The sequence below is a fragment of the Equus przewalskii genome, chromosome 2 (genome assembly GCF_037783145.1).
Source record: "Equus przewalskii isolate Varuska chromosome 2, EquPr2, whole genome shotgun sequence".
Lineage (NCBI taxonomy): Eukaryota > Metazoa > Chordata > Mammalia > Perissodactyla > Equidae > Equus > Equus przewalskii.
In genome coordinates this window covers 3,278,857-3,302,122 of record NC_091832.1, presented here as the reverse complement: position 1 = coordinate 3,302,122, position 23,266 = coordinate 3,278,857, and the positions used below count along the sequence as shown (strand labels likewise).

The 23,266-nt window shown below is 51.2% G+C and overlaps 2 long non-coding RNA genes across 3 annotated transcripts; both read right to left on the bottom strand.

Moving 5' to 3' along the window:
- Nucleotides 1-2,669: 2,669 nt before the first annotated feature.
- On the bottom strand, nt 2,670-6,997 carry LOC103543210 (uncharacterized). Of its 2 annotated transcripts, none has more exons than XR_011532376.1 (3): nt 6,813-6,997; nt 4,830-5,056; nt 2,670-3,560 (listed from the first exon to the last, which is right to left on the bottom strand). It is a non-coding gene; the product is annotated as an uncharacterized lncRNA (long non-coding RNA). The 2 variants fall into 2 exon arrangements; XR_011532375.1 differs by lacking the exon at nt 2,670-3,560 and adding an exon at nt 3,653-4,419 and having other exon boundaries at nt 6,813-6,951.
- Nucleotides 6,998-21,243: 14,246 nt separating this feature from the next.
- LOC139079080 (uncharacterized) lies at nt 21,244-22,573 on the bottom strand. Its single transcript, XR_011532373.1, has 2 exons — nt 22,241-22,573; nt 21,244-21,536 (listed from the first exon to the last, which is right to left on the bottom strand). It is a non-coding gene; the product is annotated as an uncharacterized lncRNA (long non-coding RNA).
- Nucleotides 22,574-23,266: the final 693 nt, after the last annotated feature.

Below are 23,266 nucleotides of genomic sequence, written 5' to 3'. Positions count from 1 at the left end.
CATATGCTGTCCTGGAGCCCAAGACCTGAACTTAAATCTCTGCCACACCTGCGACTAACTCTGTGACCCTGCTCCACCTCTGGCCACTTTCCTCTCATCAGCTGAACAGGGGTAATAGGACTCCAGGGGCTGGGCGGGTGCTTCCTCCTGCCAGTTTGAAGAAGATTGCTATTCTAGAGGAAGAACTGACAGGGTGGTGGCTCCATCATTGAGACAGGCCCTCAGAGCTGGCTGCAAAACTTCTAGTTCCCTCTGGTAGTGAGTGCTTCCTCTCAGGTGTATGTAAAACTCGGGCCGGTGTGCAAACTCAGTGAGGGCGGAGACCTTTTCCTTCCCTTTTCTTGTGCCTGCCTCAAAGAGCCCCCACCCTCTTTTGCATGCCTCACTGCCTGGGACCAGGCAGCTCTCCCCATGGCCCGCTCATGCCCTGATCCTCAAGCTTCAGGGTGACTGCTGCCATTCATGTTGCAAAGACTCCAAAATGGGGCTCTAAGTCCCGAGCAGCGTGACGGAAAGACAGAGCGGGAACAGGGGGTTTTGGGGGATTAACCAGCTCTCCCACTGAGAGGCCAGGCAACCTGCCTTACTAAATCCTCCTACTGGCTTAAGGCTGAGCCCGGAGATCACGGCAGCCTTGAACAGATGTGACACGATGGGACACTTTCTGGGCCTTGGTCCAAGGAAGGAGCTAAAAGTAGATGGCACATGGGCACATGGCACTTGTCACTCTCTCCCTTGGGTTATTTGTAGAGGCAGCAGGGTGTCTTGAAAAGAACAGGAGACAAAAGACCCGGGTTTGCCCCCAGCTCTGCCACTTGCCAGCTGTGTGACCTTGGGTGGGTTACTTCACTTCTCTAGGCTTCAGTTCCCTCAACAGAAAAACAGAGTCTTGAAGGATTCTGAGATATTATCAAAATTTCGTTTCCTCAAAGAACATGTGCATGAAACATGAGTGAGACTGCTTCTGGCTGGGATGAAGTCCTGGCCCCAATGTGGCCTCCTGTCTGTGGCTTCCCACATCTTCCTGCCTCCTCCATGCTTAATGGTGCCTTGCACACACTTCGATCTTAACACTCTGACCTTCAAGGTGTGTAGTGTGTATCCTTGCTTCCCCACACTCGGCCACACCTGGGTTCCTAGAAAACTAAACCACCAAAGGAAAAAGACCCTGCGACTACCGGCCCCACTGGGGTCATTAACCAGTGTATCCATCGGCGTGCCCGCCTCTCCTTCTCGGCTGCAGACTCTCCAAGGGCAGCGACCACGGCTGATGACCGGGTATTCACCACAGCGCCAAGAGGACACACGGGGCGTGTTCAGAGAACACATGTGGAAAGCAAGAAGAAAGATGGGAAGGGAGAGAAAGAAATAGAACCGCCCTCCCCAACAGCAGCTGCCCCAGCCAGTCCTCCCTCCCTCTCACCACCGGGCAGACCCACACTCTCATTGTCCCTCTGAGACCAAGATCCAGACGTTTTCTTAGTCCTCCTGGCCGCAAACTCTACAAAATTCATAAAGCCCGGCTATGGCTCTTTTTTCCAGCAGGACTCTCCTGTATGAGGTTTAATGACTCAACCAGTCACCCAAAGCCTGCAGTCGCTAGGGACTGCCAGGGTCATGAGATAACGCATCCTGGCTCCATCGTGCAGGAAGATCCCTGGTATAATCTCTCCATAAAATGGGAGATTTCATTCACTCCCCCACTTATACCTGACCTGCTGTGTTCAACCTCTGTATCTTTGCATGTGTTCTTCCCCTTTGCCTGAAATGCCTTTAATCATTCCCCAAACCACCCCCCCACACTCTGAAATTCCTACAACCACCACTCTTGCCACGGCCAATTTGCCTGGTTGACTCAGACTTATCTTTCAAAATACAGCGCAAGAGAAGCCTCACCAGCCGGGAGGCTGCACAGCAGGCATGCAGAACAGTTGTCGGGACCCTGGGCATTAGAGTCGAACCTCAGTACTAGCACACAGGAGCTGTGTGACTTTGGGGAAGTCACCTCCCAACTCTGAGCCTCAGTTTGCACATCTGTAAAAAGGGAATGATAACACCTTCTTCATGGAGTTGTTATGAGAAGTAAATTGGTTAATGAATGTAAAGAGCTTGGCACAAAACTTGGCACGTGGAAAGCTCTCCGTGAGTGGCAGCTCGAGTTGTGTGTGAAGCATTCCGTGGACCCCAGCCTGGGTTAGTGCCCCTCCTCTATAACCCTACAGCACCCTGTGCTTATCCCACTAGTTGCCATTTATCTCACTGTTTTGGTATCTGCTCATTACTTGTGGCCCTCCTAGACGGGAAGCAACTCATGGCAGAATCTCTCCGACTTGATATTCCCAGGACCCAGGAGCGGGTCTGTTTGTTGCATGAGTGAATGAATGGGTGGAATGAATGAATGCATGCATAAATAAAGTGCATTAACAGACCTTTAGGCTACACTGACAACGACGCTTATTCTAAGCCCCACGAGGGCTGGAGTTGGATCTGCCCAGAGCGGCTCAGGTCTGAACCATGCCTATGACATCGCACTGGGTCCATGAGGACACAGAGCAGTGGGGACAATGAGAACTAAAAGGTGGGCTCCAACACGTACTCTGTCACTGCTGAGCTCGCCCCTCTCACCTCCTCTCAAGGCCCACCAGCTGGTTGACCATCAATAAACATTTGCTTGGAATTCATAGATTTATTTATTCATTCAACAAATATTAATTGAGCCAGACACTGTTCCAGGCCATAGGGTACAGCAGCGGATAAGATGGGCACATTCGCAGGAGAGACAAAAGGACGTACGATTCCTTAGAGGTGACACAAACCAACATCACCTATGGCTGTGGAAGCCGGAAGGGAAGGAGCAAGAGCAACGGACAGGGGGTCAGGAAGCCCACGTTTGTATTTTCACTACAGGCACAGCCATCTCAGCCAAGTCTTTCAGCTTCTCTCCGCCCCTGTGACATGGTACTTACACATGGTGGCTGTGTCTGCCCTACTCACCACAAAGTCAGATAGTCATACTGGGAATGATGGAAAATGCCGTGGAGTCATGGAAAGATGACAACTTGTCATCAAAACGATCTGACTCTGTGACCTTAAGCACATCGTCCGCCTCTCCAAGCCTCCACTTCTTTGTCTGTAAAATGGGGATCAATACTCACTGGGCCTACCTCGCAGAGTCCTTGTGGGTCTTACCCTAGACCACAGCCGGAAGCAGGGTGTTATAACCGCAAGGAGCCCTGACACTGGAGCTCCCTGCTGTGGGCCTGTGCTGCAGCCCCCTATCTCAGGCTCAGGGGCTGGGTTTCCCTCAGGTGGATCAGTTAGCCTCTCTGACCCTCAGGGTCCTCATCTGTAAAATGGGAACAGTAATCCCTGCCTGGCCCAGCTCACAGTGTTGTGAGAATCTAATGAAATTGTGGGTGTGGGAAATCTTAGCAAAAGTTGACCTGCTACGTAAATGACAAAGTGGTCTGCAAATTTGAGGAATGGTTATTCTTTGCGTCATGAGGGATTATGCCCATTAGAGTAGAATTGGACTTGATCCCACGTCTGTGACTCCCCATCTAGAAAGAAAGAAAAGAACCATTGAGATGGTCTCCATGTATCCCAAACTCACAGAAACTCTCACTTTATTTATTTATTTATTTATTTTTTTGCAGAGGAAGATTCGCCCTAAGGTAACATCTGTGGCCAATCTTCCTCCTTTTTCTTCTTTTTCCCCTGCCACAAAGCCCTGGTACCTAACTGTACATAATTGTAAGTTCTTGCCACTCTTCCATATGAGCTGCCACCACAACACGGCTACTAATAGACCAACGGTGTGGTTCCACACCCAGGAAATCAACCCAGGCCAGCAAAGCAGAGCACAACAAAATTTAACCAGTAGGCCATCAGAGCTGGCTTCTCACTTTACTCTTGAGGTAACTCCATGTGTTATGCAGGAGAAAAAGTTTTTTCCATTATTAGAGAGGAAAATAGGAGAATCGGATTCTAGGCTGCTACTGTTGTCCCTACTGTGTGACGTTGGGCAAGTTACATTCCCTCTCTGAGCCTCATTGTCCTCACTTGTCAAGTAAAGAGGTCAGATTCTATTTAAGTTAGGATGCCTTTGGAGGGAAGAAAAAAAAAGTGATAATCAATAATGCTGTTTTCTCACATAGCAAGAAGTCCAGGTGCCAAGGTCCCAGGGTGGGTACTAAGGGGTCTCAAAGATATCAGGGCCACAAGCCAGTTTCTATGTGTTTCTTTAGTGGTGTCAAGATGGATCCTGCAGCTGCAAACTTTACCCCCTCTCAAAAACGCCCAAAGGCAAGAGGAAGTGTTTATTCTCTTCTTAAGAAAAGAATAAGGAGAACTTTCCCAGATGTGCCCTTGGTGTGTCATGACGGGGGCGGGGCAGAAGGGTGGTCACATGCCCCTTACCTAAAGAAGTCGGGAGAAAGGGAAAGGAATTACCATGACGAGCAACGGAATCAGCGTTGTGATGTCAAGAACCAACGTGGGAATGGCCACTGAGCAGGCACCCCTCAGGGCCTGATACAGACTCGGGATCTCTGAAGTCCCTTCACACCCCAAGGTCCAATGCTGAGACCCGCCCAAGGTCATGGACCTCCACAGGGGGAACTGAGAGCCCCTTCCCAGCCTCCAAGCCAGCCCCGTTGCTGCTGGATAGGACCAGCTGGGAGGTGAGGCTGGCGAGTGAACCAGGACCCCACAGCCGTGAACGGTTCTCTCGCCTGAGGACGCCCATTCGGCCAGGCCACACCTCCGGCAGCTTTCTGGATTCTATTTCTAAAAACAGGCTAGTTCGGCAGGCCCCGCTGACCACTTACTTTCCTTCCTGCATCTTCCGATAAATAAACAGAAACTGGTAAGAGTGACTGGAACGAAACAGAAGTCTATTTTTTCCTCATGTAACAAGCCTAGGGCTCCAGGGTCCTCAGAAACTCAAGCTCCTTCCGTCTTTCTGCTGCTCCACCCTCAGCACATGTGCACCCTCAAGGTTATTTCCTGGTCCAAGATTGCATCTGCAACTCTGTTACGATCATTATGTCACATTCTACAAGGAATAGAGAAAAGTGAAAGAAAAAAGACCTTTATCTGCCATACCCTCCTGCTTTTCCTCCACATCCCACCCCAAAACTTCTTATGTCTCAATGGACAGAACTGGGTCACAGGGCCACAACTTGCTGCTAAGGAGGCTGGGAGATGTCCTTTTTAGACGGGGCATATGGCAACTCCCAGTCCATTTAAATGAATAAGCACGATGAAGAGAAGGGATCCTGGGCAGGCAGCTAGCAATCTCGGCTACAGCTCCAGGGCTGGTCAGCAGAGTAACACGAGTTCTGGATAAAGGGTCCGGGCGGTGGGTCACTGCCAAGTGTCGGAGGACAGGGGACATCGGGTGCAGTGGGGGTTGCTTTGTTCACTGGGTTTGGACTGGCTTTCATCTGGCTCCCTATGAGATTTTGAACGCATCGCTTCATCCCTCTACATTTCCTCAGGTCTGACACGGACGGAGAGTCTACCAGGTCCACTGTGGTGAAATGAATCTGAGGATGAGATTCGTTCTTCCACGTGTCCGTGCATTTATTCCACGAGAATCTACTGCACGGCTTCTATAAGCCAAGTGTTGTGCTATACATCGAGGATTCAGAGATTCACAAAAACCCTGCTTTGGGGAGTTTATAGTAGATTGATAAAAGCCCAGGAAAACATCCATTACGATAGATCGTGCTAAATCTTACGTTAAGGATAAGTACAAAGAAATGGGAGGTTGAAAGAAAGGCACCTATTGCAGGCAGCGGTCCTCAAAAGCATCATCAGGATGCTTAAAGTATGAACAGGAGCTGGTGGATAGAGGAGGAGGAGGAGGACAGGAAGGAGACCAGCATGTGAACAGGTATGAACCCGTGAAAAAGTCTGTCATGTTCCGGAAGCATTTTCCCACTGCACACTCGCCCTCAGGGGAGGCTCTGCTCTCAGAGCTTTGTCTGCTGGCTGGTATTGTTTATTCTACTTGTTTGAATTCAAATAAACCTGAAATTAGGTCTCAGCTCCACCACCTCACAGTGTGAGCTCAGGCACGGAGCTTCGTCTTGAACTTGACCTTCGTATCACATGAACTTCAGTGTCTTTATCTACGAACACCCCCAGCCGTTGGTGGTATGGACGAAGGGAGATGTGAACGCGCCAAGCATGGTCCTGACACTCAGTCAGCTTTCAGTCCGTGCTTCCTCCCTGCTCCCTTTCCCCATGGCTACGGGGTGAGCCTAATAGGTTTCGGGGAAACCAGAAAGAGGAGACAGCCACAGGCAACAGCTTAAGGAGGGCAAGAGTGGTTTCTGTGTTGTTTCCAAGTGCTTACTGGAACAGGAAAAACTCAGGTGAGAGAGAAACCACGACGCCTGCCAAGCAGTAGACTGCATTGCTCACCCCTGGTAAAAGAGATGCAAAGAGCTTTTAAAGCAAGGGAAAGGTCAACCTCTCCAACAGATCAAATGCCAAACCTGTGGCCCTGTGACCTTCCTCCTGCAATTCCCATGTGCTGGTTTCCTCCTCTGGAAAATGGGAGAGCGATCTCTGCCCTGCCAGGGCTGTCTGTGCTGTGTGCATAGGCTTGCAGGGGGGTTTTAGGTGCAAACTACATCAAGCCCCTGACGAGGAGCGTTACTTCTGTCTTGGTGCCTCTGCCAGGCTGGCCCCCTCATCTCCACGCTGTTGGCTCAGCGCTGCCTCTGGCCTGTCCTTCAGGCTCCCCTTCACCCAAAGCTCTCTCTTCTTCCTTTTACCTTCCAAATTCTCCCCATCCTTACCAACCGCATCTCCAGAAGCCCCTCCTGATGGCACTCGTCCACACTGATCTCACGCCCTCAAGAGGTCTTCAGACTGGACCGCACCATGAGACAGTTACTCTCTTTCTTCTGTCTTTTTCCATTCTGCCGCATCCTCACCTCACTCAGACAAGGACCGCCTGGTCTCCCACTTCCCCCATATCATCACTTTCAGAGGGCCCTCCCTCTGCTCCCACCTCTGCTCATTCCGAGTCTAGCATCACCTTCATGCTCTAGTGAAGCCACTTCGTCTCTGTGCTCTGCCACGACCATTTCAGTTCCCTAAATGTGCCATGCCCTGGCTTGCCTCCCCTGCCTTTGTCCTTCGGGCTTCAGGTTAGATGTCTCCTCTTTTGGAAGCCTTCCTTTGCTCCTCAGCTCCAACCTGACTCAAATTAGGTACCTCTACTATCAGTCCCTTTTGCACCTGTTTCCCCCATTACTCCTCATCTCAGTGCTGAAATTAATAAGTTTATGCCTTTCTCTGCCTCTGACAGTAAATTGTATGAGAGCCAGGGCTTGTCTCTCCTATTCATCAGAGTCGTAGCTCCAGCACTGAGCATAGTGTCTACCCAGCTAGGTGCATGCATGACCTCTCATGAATTCCCCTACCTTCCAATGATTGCACTGAACTCATAACAGATGCACAGCGAATGTTATCAATCCAGTCAGTTCACAAGCATTTATCCAGTGCCTACTATGTGTCAGGCACTGGGCTAGGTCCCAGGATAGAATGATGAATAAGACGGACCATGCTCTCAAGAAGATCCCAGGCTGGAGGAGGAAAAAGACCACTGCAGTGTAGGGGGATGAAGCCCTGTGTAGAGATACAACCCTCTAGAAGTACAGAGAAGGAGCCAAAACTTCATCTGTGAGAGTCAGGAAAGGCTTCTCAGAGGAGGTGGCAGTTGATGGGTCCTTTCAGCTAAGGAGGAGTTTGCCAGATTTAGGAAAGAGGACTGGGCTGGCCAAGGTGGAAGAAGCAGCATGTGCAAAGATGGGAGGGAGCAAAAGGGTCACTGCCTCCAGGGCAGGTGAGGAGTTCAGGGTCACTGGGTGTGGAGTCCAAGGTGGGGGTGGAGGCCGTGAGGCTGAGATGAAGGCAGAGCCCAACGGGGAAGGGCCTTGCCTGCCAGGCGATGCAGCCCTGATCCTGCAGTCAGTGAGGAGCCGTGGAGGCCTTCGAGCACGTTAGTCATGTGTCCAAGTTCGAGTTTCAGAAAGATGACCCTGAGCGCAGTATAGTCTCATTTCCTACCCCCCACCCCGACCCCCGCTTCTCACAAACCCTCACTCACCTTTCCATCCTTCTTCCTGCAGACCAGAGGTTCTCAAAGTGTGGCCCTGAACCAGCAGTGCCATATCAGTTGGGAACTTGTTAAACACGCAAATTCCCTGGCCTCATCCCTGACCCAGTCAATCAGAAGCACTGGGAGTGGGGCCGGCACCCCAGCTTTAACAAGCCTCCAGGGGACTTGAATGCACTCCCAAGCTCAAGAACCCGCGCGCCAGACCATTCTACCTTACAAGGAGGGAAAGCCAGCCCCGGTGGTCTCACCACCACCACCACCAACGGGGTTTGTTTCCTGGTCAGGGAACCACACCAACGTCTGTCGGTTGTCACACTGCAGCAGCTGCGTGTTGCTTTGATGCTGACAGCTCTGCCACCAGGATTTCAAATACCAGCAGAGTCATCCGTGGTGCACAGGTTTCAACAGAGCTTCCAGACTAGACAGACTAGGACGAAGGACCTGGCCACCCACTTCTTACGAAGCTGGCCGTGAAAACCCCATGAACAGCAGCGGAGCACTGTCTGGTACAGCGCGGGGAGGTAGGAGGATGGTGCGGAATGACCGGGCAGGGGTTCGCTCTGCTGTCCACAGCGGTGCTACAAGTCAGAATCCACTCCATGGCACCATTGACAAAAGAAGGGAAAAGACTAAATAGTGATATTCTTCCATTAGCTTCCTAGTTCTCCAGAAACACCCCAACGTGAAGGCCCCATCGCAGTGGACTTATTCTTTCTCCCAGCAAACATGATAATGCACTTATTACATAGAGATGGAAGGAAGAACGCTTCACCCCTATTCCTTCTCTGATTTATCCCACAGATACGTATTGAGCACCTGCCATGTATGTTTCCGGCTTGAACTCAGACACATCCGAGTTTGAGTCCCAGCTCCACCGCTCGTTGCCAAGAATGGAAACATGGTGGGGCAAGGACTCCACTGGGGAAGTGAGACGATTGCTGAGGGAGCTCCGTATCCGGCTTCGTCTGAGGCGGGGGCAGTTCCAGGGCACCTCTCTTAGGTGCGTGGCTGCATCCCCCTGCACCAAGCTCCCGCAGATGGAGCTCCCAGCTGTGCAGGGAAGGCTGTGGGGTGGGGCACGCCAGCAAGCATCAGTGACACATGTTTCATATTATACGCAACATTCTTTGTGGGAGCCCCAGTGGAAAGTGCGCATGGCCAACCATCCCTTTCTCAGAAGAAGGGGGCCCCAGGAAAGGGGATTTTGGCTGCTGGCTTTATCAAGAGTTAGAAACAAAGTGACGGCTCTGAGCTTGTTAGAAAAACAAACTGTCTGTGCTTGGGCTTTGCATTTTGAGGATCAGGACACGGTGAGGATATCAGCGGACCCCTGAAGGGCCCACCTGGGTCTCAAGACAATGGCAGAAAGCGCATGGAATGTGGCATCTACCCCAGCTCCCTGACTGCCTTGCTGTGTGGCGTTAGGGGATCCACTCACCTAGCTGAGCCTCTACTTCCTCATCTCGAATACGATAGTAACATTCCCCTCCCAGGGGAGGCACTAAGAAGACCCTATGAAATGGCATTTGCAAGAGTGCCCTGTAAAACATACTACGTAAAAGGGATTTTTATTATCATTATTCTATGTTGACAATTCAGAAGGAAATATTGTCTGTCATCATAAACTAGTGGAAGAAATATGGATTTAAAGACATACAGAACTGGACATAAATCCCACCTTCACCACTTACTGGCTGTGTGGCCTCAGGCAAGTGACTTTGCTTCTCTGAGCCTCAGCTTTCTCATATGTAAAATGGAGTAGAGTGTTCCCCACCCAATCTGCTTGCTGCCAGGACTAACTTGTGCCCTCTGTAAATGCCCCTGGCCTAGGGAAGTTGCTCCACGCAGGTGAGCCCTGCAGGAAGGGCGCAAGGGTGTCTGCCAGGTTTGAGGCCACTCCCAGAGTCAGCTCTGCTCTGTACATTGCCTCACTGGAGGGGACACGGCTGCCTCCTCCCCCTGACACTCCTCTGAAAAGCTATTCATCCTCATAGCTCTGGCGGCCTCCTCTCACCACCTCGATCAAGTTACAGACGCCTTTGTTTTCCCCTTACCAAGCGCGAGGTCTGCAGCTTCTCCCCTTTCCCCTCCAGCCTGGTGAGCTGGGCCAAGAGCTCAGCCCCGAGCAGCACAGCCCAGCACCTCTCATTAAGGCACACAGAAAATGCCATAGCTGCCCCGTCCTCCTTCCCTGGTAAGTGTCTTCATCAATTGGCAGCCCCGGGAAGCAGTTCCCAGCCTCCACGTCTTTTCAGCTGAGTAAGATCCCTGGAAGGCAGCGGGACTTTCTTAAACCTGCTCAAACCCAGCCAGAGTTGGGACAGACCTGATCCAGGCCGGATGGGGCAGGGACTAAGGTTTGCAGACCACCTCCCACGTCCAATCCCAGCGTGAGCATCGCCCTTCTGCAGGCGCCTCACCTGACCCCACAGGACTCAGTGAATCCGGTCACCCACTCCCTCAGCAACCTGCGTTTCTTCTTGCAGGACTTACGGGTGTGTGATGACTGTCCTTCCTGCTGGGTGAGCTCCCCGAGGGCACAGTCAAGTCTACCTCATTCTCCGGTGTTCCTTTAGCACCTGCCACAGTGTCTGCCACACAGCAGGTGCTTAACAGACGTATATTCAGTGAATGGATGAAACCTCGTGCAACGCAGTGGGGTAAATATCATCATTTTCCTGATTCTACAGTGGGGAACTGAGACTAAGGGGCCAATGTCATATCCAGGCTGACACAGCCCACAGTGGTGGAGCTAAGATGCAAACCCAGGTTTTCCCCAGGCCTCCCTGCATTTGATTGATATTAAGATCAGGCCGAAAACGTTAACAAAGGCAATTTTTAAAACTAAAGAAGCTGAAACTGTTTGCCCAGAATTCCCTCTCCACCCCCAACACAGCGGGATTTGTACTAAGCGAGAGAGAGGATTCTGAGAGCTTTGTGCCACCCACGCAAGGCCGAGGAAGGGGACAGGGGCGGCCCTTGTCCCTCAGCTGCTGGGGACTGGACCCTCGCACGGAGCCCTCCCCGGCTCGTCCCCACCAGAGCAGCACTGGGATAAAAAGTCTTAGGAGAACAAAGACCACATTTTCCCCTGAGAAGCGGAGAGGCCGGTGCTGGGGAACAATGGCCGTGCTGGGATCAAAGACAGCTGGGGACAGAGCTGGATGAGAATGACAACCTGCTCTCCTGCTCCTTTCACAAAGGTCTCCGGAGAGCATGCAGGCCAGGCCCTTGGAGGGCCCCCGACCATCCCACCTCCCCTCCCCATCCCTCCCCTCCCCCCGCACAGAGCCCCTGACTGCAGCCTCAGGCTCCTCCCCGGCCGGCCAGCCGTGTCCTCCTCCACTCTAGGCCGCAGCTCAGGCCTTTCCTCTGCCTCTCCCTCCTTTCCTCGTAAGTGCATGGAGTCAGCTTCAGTGTTTCGCTCAAAAGCAGCCTCCTCTCTGCCCTCCACACCACCCCCCTGGCTGGAAGCCCTGGACCCGCGGCACCCTGAGTGCTCACCCAGAGCCCGCTTCCAGCCTCTACTTACAGCACGGACCGCACCAGACTATCACTACCAGTGTCACCGCCTCCCCCACTGGACTGTGACCACCACATGCAGGCTGAGACAATTTCTTAAGGATCTTGTGAATGCGTTGCCCAGCACAGGAGAAGGCTGATGGATAAACGTTTGTTGAATGAATAAAGCTGTGAATGGTGGAGAGCGAGCTCTCCTAAGGCCTGGAAATTCACTTGGGAACCATGTCTTTGGTGTGAATCAAAACCTCCCTGACCTCTCGATCACCTTCGTTTAATTTTCTTCAGCTAACACTCTCACAGTGCCTCCTCTGTCCCGGGCACGGCTGGGAGCTGAGAGTGGAGTGTCAGCAAGCCAAGTCCCAAGTGACAGTCTAGTGGCCGGGACAGGGGACAAACAGTAAGCATTTGCTTAATTAGAAATTATGGTAAGTGCTGTGAAGACAGAGCACGGGGCAGGACAGTAAACAAGTGCATTAATTTGTGCATCAACACCTGCTGAGAGCCCACCACGTCCCAGAGGAGGTGAAGGCTCGGGGGGCATACATGGGGAACTACGTGTCCGTCACGGAGTGAACCTGGCCTCTAAGCGGGAAGCTGGTCCAGGCTGAGAAAGTGGCAGTGGAGCCAAGATTGAAGGGATGAGCCAGCACGGAGGAGGCAAAAGGCAGAAGGTGGAGAGACTAAAAGTTTGCTTTGATTGGCAAGAGGATTGGGTTGCCTGCAGGAAAATATAAATGCCTTTGCACTAAAAGGCCCACAGAGGACGTGGTAGCAGAAGTCAGCAGAGCAATCAATGTGTGACGATCAGACTCAACTACCCACAGAGACTTTGTCTTTGCCCAAGGTCACCCTGAGGCCCCTGGCAGATGGAGAGAAATGGAGCCCCAGGGCCCTGGCTCCAGCCACTGCCTCAGGATGCCCTGTAACTGTGAAATGGATTGGGGAGACCCTTCTCTAGCCCAGAGATGGACCCCTGGGATTGGAGAGCAAGGCATCACCAGGATGTGCCTCTCTGGAGGACCAGGTTTGACCTGGCATTTCCCATAAAGGGACTGCCACTTACCATAGCAAAAATAATGAGTGATGCCTTCTGGTGTGTTCATTCAGCATTTACAGTTGGCAATGCTCTTTCGCGTAGATAGTCCACCTCTTCTAAGAGCAATCGTCAAGCCCTAGGTTTCAACGAGACTGAGTTCTACTCAAGTCTTCTTGTTAACTGTGACCTTGGACTTGTTATTTCACCACTCTGAGCCTGAATTTCCCCATTTGTCACCTGGGACCAATTCTCCCTTCTGGCAGGGCTACGGTTGGGATGGTGTATGAGTCAGCCCAGCCGCCATAACAAAGTACCACATTCTAGGCGGCTTAGGCAGCAGAAATGTGTTTTCTCACAGCTCTGGGGGCTGGAGGTCCAAGATCAAGGCGTCAGCAGGGTTGGGCCCACTCTAATGACCTGACTTTAATCTAATTCTGTCTTTAAAGGCCCCATCTCCAAACACAGTCACATTCTTAGGTACTAGGGGTTAGGACTTCAACGTATGAATTTGAGGGGAACACAGTTCAGCCCATAACAGATGGAATAATGTTTCTAAATTTCTGCATGATGCCTGGCACACAGCAGACACTGGCTAGATGGTAGGTGGCACTGGCATCATTGGGAGAGACTATGGGGTAGATGATGAGCGGTTCTCTCTCATGTCCTATAATGGACGAACAGGAGTCGGGAGGTGCCTTAAGTTCTAATCCTGCCTGGCTGCCTGGATGACCTCAGCAAGACCTTGGTGCCTTCTCAGTAACCACGAAGGGGATGCACCTCATAATATATACATTCCTTTCCTTCTCACATAGCGCCATTGTATAAGTTGAGAAAAATGAAGTCCCCAACACCGGCCGCTCCAAGAGCAGGACAGCAAGGAGGCTAAGGTTCTACCATTTTCAGAACCAGCCACGCTAATGTTCCCCAAGGGCTCAGCTTCCTGCTGCTGCTCTGAACATTCTTCTGCAGTTGAAGCAACTCCAGAAAACGTTCCTTTCCTTACGTCTCCCCTACTGCCCTCCCCAGCATGTGGGAGACAGCATTTTTCCTAGAGGCAATCAGTTACATTATCAGGCACAGAAGATATAACTTAGGGGGCAGTCCTGATAAGACTCAATTGTCCCCAGGTCACCCACTGGTATCTTAGGCCAGATTCATTCGTCTGGCACCTGCCCTGCCCTGACCTGCCCTGGGGTGCCCAGGACAGCTAACCTTCCAGGAGCAGGTGACAAGGCCAGAACACAACCTTTGAGGTAACTTTCCCACCGTGCTGCTTGCTCAGTGAGATGCTAAAGAGGTTGTTGGTTTTTCATGGTTTTTTTTAAAGACTATATCAGCACATCCTTTTTGCAACGTGAGCCCAGGCAGTTCCTAAAGACTGGCTTTAGTCTATTGTATTTGCTTCCTCTTTGAACCCAGTCAAATCAAGATCGTGATGCCAAAAGAGATGAGTGAGCAGAGGAGAGATGCTGAAATGGCACTTTGGCATAGCAGGGGGCAAAAAATGGATTTTGAAAAGGTGTTAATTGATCTTTAAGCCAGTGAGGCCGTATTTGGGGGGAGCTCTTCGTGCTCCATTCTGAGCCCCATATTTTGTGTTGATTTTCAAAATGACCCATGTTCACAGTAGAAAATTTGGAAAATAGAAAAATATAAATAGAAAAATGTAAAGAATATACACATGCACACACACACACAATCTGTAAGCCCATCATCTTAAGAAAGTTGTTGAGATAAATTGTTATCAGTGTTGGGATGTATCTTATTCCAGGCTTACTTCTTGTGGAGGTGAGATCATACTAAAGATAAAGTTTCATATCTTGCTTGTGGTTTTTTTCAGCTTTGTTGAGGTATAATTGACATATCTTACTCGTTTTAATTAGCACTTTATCATAGGCATTTTTTTTTTCAAGAGAAACATCAATATATGTCTAATATCCCATTAAACTGATGTACCACTGTTCCTTACCCATTCTCCTGTGGTGGATGTTTAAATTGGTTCTGTTTTCTGTTTTACTGTGGATGGCTTTTCTTTTATTTGTTGGGTTCTTATAAATAATGCTACCTTGGACATCCATATATTTTATCTACTTTTTTCTAAGGAAGTATCACTTCCTTAATTTCACATGCTGTATTCTTAAAACAACACTGAGAATTAGGTAGCATTCACACGGAATAGATGAGGATTCCAGAAGCCAAGTACTGAAACATAGTTTGTAACCCCAGAACTGAAGCAGACCCCACTTCTTTGGACCTCAAAGCCCACGCTCTTTCTACTACTCTGTGCTTCACGTTACAGGTGAAGGACAGGAGCGTGGACCATCTGATACCAGGTCCCATCAGGAAGAGTTGGAGGAACCAGGAATTCTGCACCTGCAGAGAGAAGACTTAGAAAGCAAAGACGTCTTCCAGCATCTGCCAGGTCGGCCGATTGGTGAAAAAGCAAGCAAGCTTGTCCTGTGCAGCCACAGAGGGCAGAACTAAGACATCCATACAGACATTAGAGATGATTTTGCTCAGCATAAGGAGAAAGTGTGGCGTCGTGGGTGTGATACAAGACAGACTTGAGTGTGAATCCCTGCTCCATTGCCCTCCAGTTGTGTGGCCTTGGGCAAGTCACTTGTGTTCTATGAAACTCAATTCCCACAAATTATAAACCATGTAAGTTTGGTCGGAGGATGAGAAGTAATGTGCATTTAGAATACAATTTGGTGTATAGCAAGGGCTCCAAAACTGGTCACTAGATTTTTTAGCCCTAGATTATGGCTGTCCAGCCCTGAAATGGGCCATGTTGGATGTTCAGCAGAGTTGGGATATCCGTCTGTCCAATATGTGTGGAGGCAGCCAGAGGTGAAACCAAGTGATCTCTAAGATACCTTATAGGAAAAATGTGAGGCAGAGTTAGGAGTCCTGGACACAAGACCTTGCTCCATGACTTAGCAGGTGAGGCGTAAGGACAAATGATTTACCCATTCTGGGCCTCCGTCACCTTGCTTGTAAAAATAGGGATAATAACAACGTACTCCTCACCGGGCTGTTGGGAGAGAGAAAAGAGATTGTTGATATGCAAGCACACAATATAACTCCAAAAATTTCCACCAAAGTCCATTAATTGTATGATTATCATCCCAACACAACGACATGATGACTCTCCTGGGGTTGCATGGAGAAAACAAACTGTGCTTCTGATACAACTCCTGCCTCCCGGCCTCCAGCTCCCCTCACAGCAGTCACTGTGTTTTACAGTGTCGTTTAAAGGCAGAGCTGGCCAGGACGACCAGTGCACGCCTGGAGTGTGGAGGAGTTAGGATGCTGCCCGTGGATCTGTGTTTCATCTCCCAGGAATGTCTACATACAGAGCAGACAGCACCTTGTCTCCAGGACCGGGTCAGAGACTACGCGGACCCTTCCCCAGCCCCTTCACCTCCGACTGTGGGACACTCAGAGGTTTTGGAAAGCTGACCCTTTGCGCTGGAATGCAGTGAGCTAGGCCTGACACATCTTCCATCAAATTCCTTGGGAAAGAAAGATCCCAGAGAGGCAGCCTGCATTCATCCCTCTGATCTCAACCATGCGCGTGTCATTAGGATTTTATCTCTTCCTTGATTGCAGCAACTGCCTGGTGCCCTTCACTGAAATGCCCAGTACATGAGGCCAGACATTCCTGATCCTCAGTGCTCAGACTTCCATCCATCACTTAGGGAGGGACAAGAACTGCATTCAGAGGAAGAAGTGGCTTGTAGCAGCTTCACCCCATAAATTCTGATCAGGTGTCTTCTTAGCCAACATTACCTTTCTTCCATTGAAGACTTGGGGTTTATAGCAATCCCCTATCAGTCTCCTCAAAGCAGAATCGGGCAGTTGAAAGCTCTGAAGGCAGGTAGACCTGATCATAAATACCAGTTATTTGTGGCATTTATTTGTGACACAAGGCAAGCTGTTACGTAGATTAAATGAGATGGTGTATGTCAGACCTTAGCCCACTGCCTGAGCCACAGTGAACGCTGTAAAGGTTGCTGTGACTTAGCTCATGTAGTAGCTGCATGACCTTGGGCAATTCACACAGCTCTTACAAGTCTCAGTTTCCTCATCTGGAAAAATGGGTCATCTGTCAAAGGTGCTTGAGAACAAAGCAGTAGGTTCCACACCCAGAGCAGGCTATGTTCATTTTCAGCTTCTTTCACTTAGTAAACCGTGTGTCCTTGGCATGTTATTTAAAGGAACCTCAGAGCTTCAGGTTCCTTTTCTCTAAGTACAAATAATAACACCCATTTTGCAGCGTTGCTGGGAGAATTAGAGATAATATCTGGAAAGCTCCTGGCATGAAGAACAACTGCGACATTATTCCTGAGGGGTGACTGGCAGAATGGTTGCCACCTTAATTTTGAATGGCAGCAATTTAAATTTGGCATCTGAAGGCATTGCCTTCTTCTTCAAAGAGCGGAACAGTGTAATCGCCAGCCAGCATGGCAGCAAGCAGACATTGAGGTAGGCGCTGCGGGTGCAGTTGATGGCCCACATAAATTAAATCAGAACCAGGCTCAAATTACACAGCAGCCACCAGGTGGGGAGCTGGCAAGGGGATGACCGCTCTGCCATCAGGGCTTCCCAGCCCCTCCCTGCCCCTGTTCAGAAGTGGACTGTTCCTCTAGACATGAATTCCGGGAATAGCCAAAATAAAATGGCCTCTAGTTTTCAATCCATCATCAAGCCCCACATTTACCTTAGTCATTCATTACCTAAAAGCAGCTTTGTCACATGACTCTCAGCTCACAGAGCTTCAACGATCCCTAATATCTCCCCAGTAAAGTTCAAATTCAAACCATGAAGTTAAAGTCTTCTGGAATTTTCTACCACTTATCCTGAAGAGAGTTCACGGTATAGGAAGGGCAGGGGGCTCTGGACTAAGAGGCACACACACCTAGCTGAAGCCTCCTGCTGGGGCGGGGCTTCCTCACCTCATATGGGAGGAGGCGGGATCAGGAGAGCTCACAACACGCTCCCAAGCCTCATATTCACCTTTCTCCACTGGCTAATTCCTCTAGCTCCAACTTTTAAGGACATTTTGAAAATACCTGAAAGTGTCTCCTGAATATTAAGATATTAGGGACAGCTACTGGGGGTAAAACATGTTGACCAACCCCCCACCTCAGAACAGTGCAAAGATTTAGGATAGAGGTAATTCAAACAGGACAAGAGGCTCCAAATATCAAGGTTAGGGTTTTTAATGTGATCAGAAGGGATTCTCAAATTGCCTTTCTCCCTTACTCACTCTCTCTCTCTCTCTGTCTTACACACACACACACATACACACACCCCAAGCTAATCCTGCTACCTATCTGGACCAAACAAACAAGATAAGGGGTTGGGAGAGGGAATTGCCATTTACTATCCTAGCCACACCCTCCTCGCCAGGTTTTTCTTGTTCAAAACCCAGCTCACTTGAGCAGGAAGCATCGCCTCATCAAAATCACCTGGAGTGGAGGCTGCAAGTCTGTCCAAATGCAGATTTCCAGGCCCCATGCAGATCTTCTAAATCGGATATTTTTCGCACACTCCTCAACGCCCCCCCTTTCCAATGCTTCCTAAGTTTTGAGACTCACTGTGTAAATGTTTAGGCCAATGTGGCGACTATTGAAATGTGCCATGCACTTTATATAGTAGCTTGAAGCATATGAAATCGTCAATATTCAACCATTTTTAACCTTCAGAAGTGACAACTTTATATGGTTCAACCTAATCCATTGGCGTATTTGATAGAAACCTCAGCACAACCTTCCAGGTAGGCATCATTGCTCCTAGTTTCCATTTACAAACACGAGGCTCCGAGAGGTCACGCATCTTGCTGAAGGACACATCGTCAGTGCGGGGAAGAGGTGGGATCTGAAGGCAGGTCTGGCCACCTCCACAGCCCACATACGCCCCTCTGTTCCTGAACTTTCCAACACCGCTCCTCAGGACAACTGAAACACTAGACAGATGTGCATGTCTCGGCCACAGTGTCCTAGGTTGGCGCCACCTCTGGCTCAAAACAGGCCCCGAGTCTGTCCCCGGAGGCTTGGGCTGTGTGCACAAGTGTTCAGAAAGCTTTGTTTCTTGTCAAAAACTCAACTGATGTTTTTCCTGGAATGGCTTTTGGAAGGGAGCATGATTGCTGATTAAATATGAAGTGGTTTGAAACCTAAGTGTCTCTCTGAATAACGTAATGTTTGCTCCTGACCAGGAAGGGGTGCCAAGGGGCTGTCCCCTCAGGGTGATTTACGGCTCGCTCTCCAACAGCCCCCTTGGAAGCGCTGCAGTGGCTCTCCTTGTGTTTGACACCCCTCAAGGGATGCGTGTCCTGAAGTGGCCTGAGGGCTGGGAGGGAGCACGGCTGTCCCCAGAGCCATCAGCTCTGCTGGCTGAAACCGTGCCTGCCCGAGAACTGGCTGCACTGCTCCACGCCTGGCGGAGGAACAGAGATGGACAGACACACGCTCTCCCGCCGTCTCGGCTGGGGGCCTGTGAGGCTGTGAGGGAGTCCCGGGGGAGGGTGGAAGGAAGAAGAGCAGCTTTGTCTAGAAGGGCTTCGCCTCCCAGGTTACATCTGTCATCTCTCATTTCCTCAAAGACCCCTCAGGATGGTTATTCCTGTTGCCATTTCATGAATAAGAAAAACCAAGACCCAGGAAAGTGAATACTTTCCCCAAGTTCACACAGGATTTGAACCCAGGATTGTCTGATTCCACAGCCCCTGTTCACTTCAGGAAGGGAGAGGAAGCAGGAGGGAAGGGAACTTGTGCCAAGCTCTGTCCTGGATGACTTCCTCTCTATTATCTTTATTTTTCTTTTTGATGAGGAAGATTGTCCCTGAGCTAACATCTGTGCCAATCTTCTGAGTTTTTTTTCTTCTTCTCCCCAAAGTCCCCCAGTATATAGTTGTATATTCTAGTTGTAGGTCCTTCTAGTTCTTCTATGTGGGCTGCCACCTCAGCATGGCTTGATGAGCAGTGTGTAGGTCCACACCCAGGATCCGAACCTGTGAACCCCAGGCTGCCCAAGCGGAGTGTGCGAACTTAACCACTACGCCACCGGGCCAGCCCCTCCATTACCTTCTTTATTCCTTCCACCGTTCCTGTGAGGAAGGTAAAATTCTGCCTATTTCACAGTTGAGAAAACTGGGGTTCCATGTCCTGGAGCACCTGCCCGGGGTCACCCAGGCAATGAGCAGCAGAACGGGCTACCCCCAGGCTGGTTCTCGCTTCCCACTCCCTCATGCCCCCCGGTCGACCATGAGTCCCACAATCGGGATCTCTCCTAACCCTGCCACTAAGCTGTGTGTGCTTTGCATGCATGTTAGTCCTCACAACATCTCAACAAAACGTTTAGTATTACTGTGCCCATTTCACCAACACAGCCCCCTGAGGTTCAGAGAGGTTGAGTAACTTATACAAAATCACACAGTAGGCAGCTACACAGTAGCTGGCAGATTGGGAATACGAATCCTGATCTGTTTGATCTCAACACTTGCCGCTCTCCATAACTCAGGAGGCCTCACTGAGGAGCTGTGTCAACACCCCAGCCTTTGCCCTTATTAACTGTCACCTTTGCTGAAGGCGTTCAGCCCTCTGAACTTCAGTTTCCCTGTCTGTGAAATGGAATTGTGTGGGGACCAGGAAGACTAGATCCATTCATGTACTTAGCCGGGCATTCCACAAGCACCTATGGGTCTCCTTTGTGCTGTCAGGCACTCCGCTGGGTTCTGGGGTCCAGGAGCTGAATGAGAATCTCCACTGACAAAGACAAAAGACACAGACACAACAGGTGAAAAGGCAGCGTGCTAAGTGGTACGACAGGGCTGTCTGCACAGCAGAAGCACTGGAGAAAGTCCCACGTTCTTACGAACCTTATGTAAAGGATTATTATTGCTGTTCACTGAAACGTTCAAGGCTCATTTTCCTGAGCCTCACTTCCTGGGGTTCCCCCTTTAGGTCCCGCATTCTTCAGATGGCCGCCTGGGCCAGCAGGACTTGTATGTGCAGCTGGTTTCAGAACTTGCGACACCCTGGACTTTTTTTAACCCTCCAGGAGCTTTTAACCCTCCTTAGCCTGGAAAACCCCAAAGGTGACTCAGAGACTTTCAGGAAAGGGACTCGAGTGGTAGCCTCTGAAGCCCCCGACTCCCCCAGTCCTGTGGCTGCCCCTGTCCTGGAGCAGACTGTGAGGGCGGACCCCACAGACTTCTCGCCCAGCGAGGGCTCAGCGTCCAGGGTCCACTGCCCCTCAGCCCTGCGCCAGTCCTGGAGCCCTGGGCAGGTCCCTCCAAGCTTGGTGTCCCTAGCTGTGGCATGGGACAGAACTTCGACCCCCTCTTCCTCCCAAGCCTGCTGTGAGGACAGAACGGGGAAGGACAGCACTGTGCAACGATCCTCTGGGATGCGGAGCCCCTCCGTTCCCTGTTCACTGAGCGCGCACTTTGTGTCACCAACACACCAGAATACCTAACCCTACTGGGCACCAATTCCATATAGCAAATCAGTTTACAAATAAAACTATTAGTCAATACTTAATATATGGAATTTAGAAAATAGAATTCTAAGAATACTTCGACCTACATATCCTGGCTAATGTAATCCTTGCAAGAAGCCTGCAGGCAGATGTTCACGGATGGGGAGAGCGTTTGCACAGAGCTTGCGTCACCGTGTCAGGCTGCGCATGCGGCTGATAGAGCAGAGCAGAGCCGGGATGTGAACCGGGATGCGAACCGGCAGGACGGCTCCGGGGGCTGTGCTCCTCACCTCCATGGCATCTCTCGCTCTCCACCGGCAAGGTCTGGCCCTGCCTTCCGGGGTTCACCGTCTGGCAGGAGAGATTGACAAGAAAGCAGACAATTACAATATCATACGATGCCTGCTGTGACGGGGAAGCACAGGGGGCCCTGGGGCTGGAGGAGGGGCTCTGACCGAGCCAGGGGTATCACGGAAAGGCTTCTTGGAGGAAGCAAGTACAGAGTAACAAAGTACCCCTGGCCGAAGCACCAGATGTGGGAAAGCTCCGGGGTAAGAAAGAGGCCGGTGCATGTGAACAATGGAGAGAAGTGGGAACACAGGGTGCAAGTGGGGAGACGAGCTGGGGCAGAGCGCACAGGCCTGTAATCTGTCTCCGGCAGGGTCTCGGAGGAGAGAGACACACGCTCGCCTGAGCCATTCGAGAAGGGAACCTCACCCAGGGTGTGGGCAGGGAAGAGCGAAGGTCATAATGGACGCTGCGGAGCTCCTGGGCTAATGGCCATTACCACCCTGAAGCCTGAGGGGGCGAGCGAGGGCGTGTGGGAGACAGCGGCAGGAGCAATGGACTTGGCAGAGGGACACAGCGCTCCATGGGGACCTGGAGGAGGGAAGCCGGAGGAAAGGCTCTGACGGTTCTCCTCCTCCTCGCCCTTCTCTTGGGGCTTCATTGGCTGAACCCCACTGGGAAAGGAAACGTAAGTGGGCCCGCTGACACCCTCAACACAGATCAGGGTCCTGGGGCCCAGGGCGGGTGGAGAAGGGGGAATGGCGGACCTGCAGGGGGCAATCAGACGACACCCTTGTCCAGGAGATTGTTTGTCCTGAGGACGGCGGGGAGCCACTGTAGAGACACTATCAAGTCTCCATTTCAGAACGGTGGCTCTGATCGCAAAGCGAAGGAGAATGAAAGCAGCCTGAGAGGCTGGAGGCAGGGCCACCAGCTAAGGGGCTACGCAGACGCCCTGGTGGGAGGCTGCGGGCCTGGACCACGGCAGCGGTGTCGAGGGTGAGGAGACTTCGACAGGTCGTTAGGTAAAGGCTTCCCAAACCTCAAGAAGCTGCCACCCTTTCCTCCTCCTCTTCCCCCACCTCCACTGTAACAGCTTTACCCGTACACACGCATGCGCAGGCACAAGCATGCACACATGCACATGCACATGCGCACACACCCCACCAGCACCACTCCACGTGGCCTGGTGCCGTCACAGCCCGCATCTTCCATTCCTTGGATTCAGATTCAACTCACTCGTCCAGCAGCCCTGGAGTGGCTGACGCTGCCAGGCGTTCTCACTGTGTCATTTCATTCTGCTCCATAGGTCCGTGGTCTGGACGCTACGCCCAGCAACATGAAGCTCAGACGAAGCCAGAGTCTTGTTCAACAGCAAGTAAGCGGCACAGCCAGCACTTGAACCCCAGTCTGCCCGGCCCTGTCTGTCCGGGGCATCTTGGCCCTGATGCACCGAGAGTTGACCCCTCCTCTCTCCCTCCTTTCTCTTGCCCTCCTCCCCTCCTTGCCATGAGAGCCCAGAGGGTGTCCCAGGTGAAATGCATCCTCCCCTGTGGTGTCGTCAACAGACAGGCTGGGTGGCAGCGTCTCCCCATTGCCAGCAGCAGCCTGGTGTGGGCGGAGCCTTGCGGGCCGGGCCACGACCCTGGAGTGGAGGGCCTGCTCTTCCCACCCTCCCGAGCCCAGGCTGTGGCCTGCTGCAGGCCTCCAAGGCCCTTCCTCTAGGCCGGGAGCTATTTGAAGTGCTTTACGACATTTAATCGTCACAAACCCTGTGCGGTGTGTACCGTGAG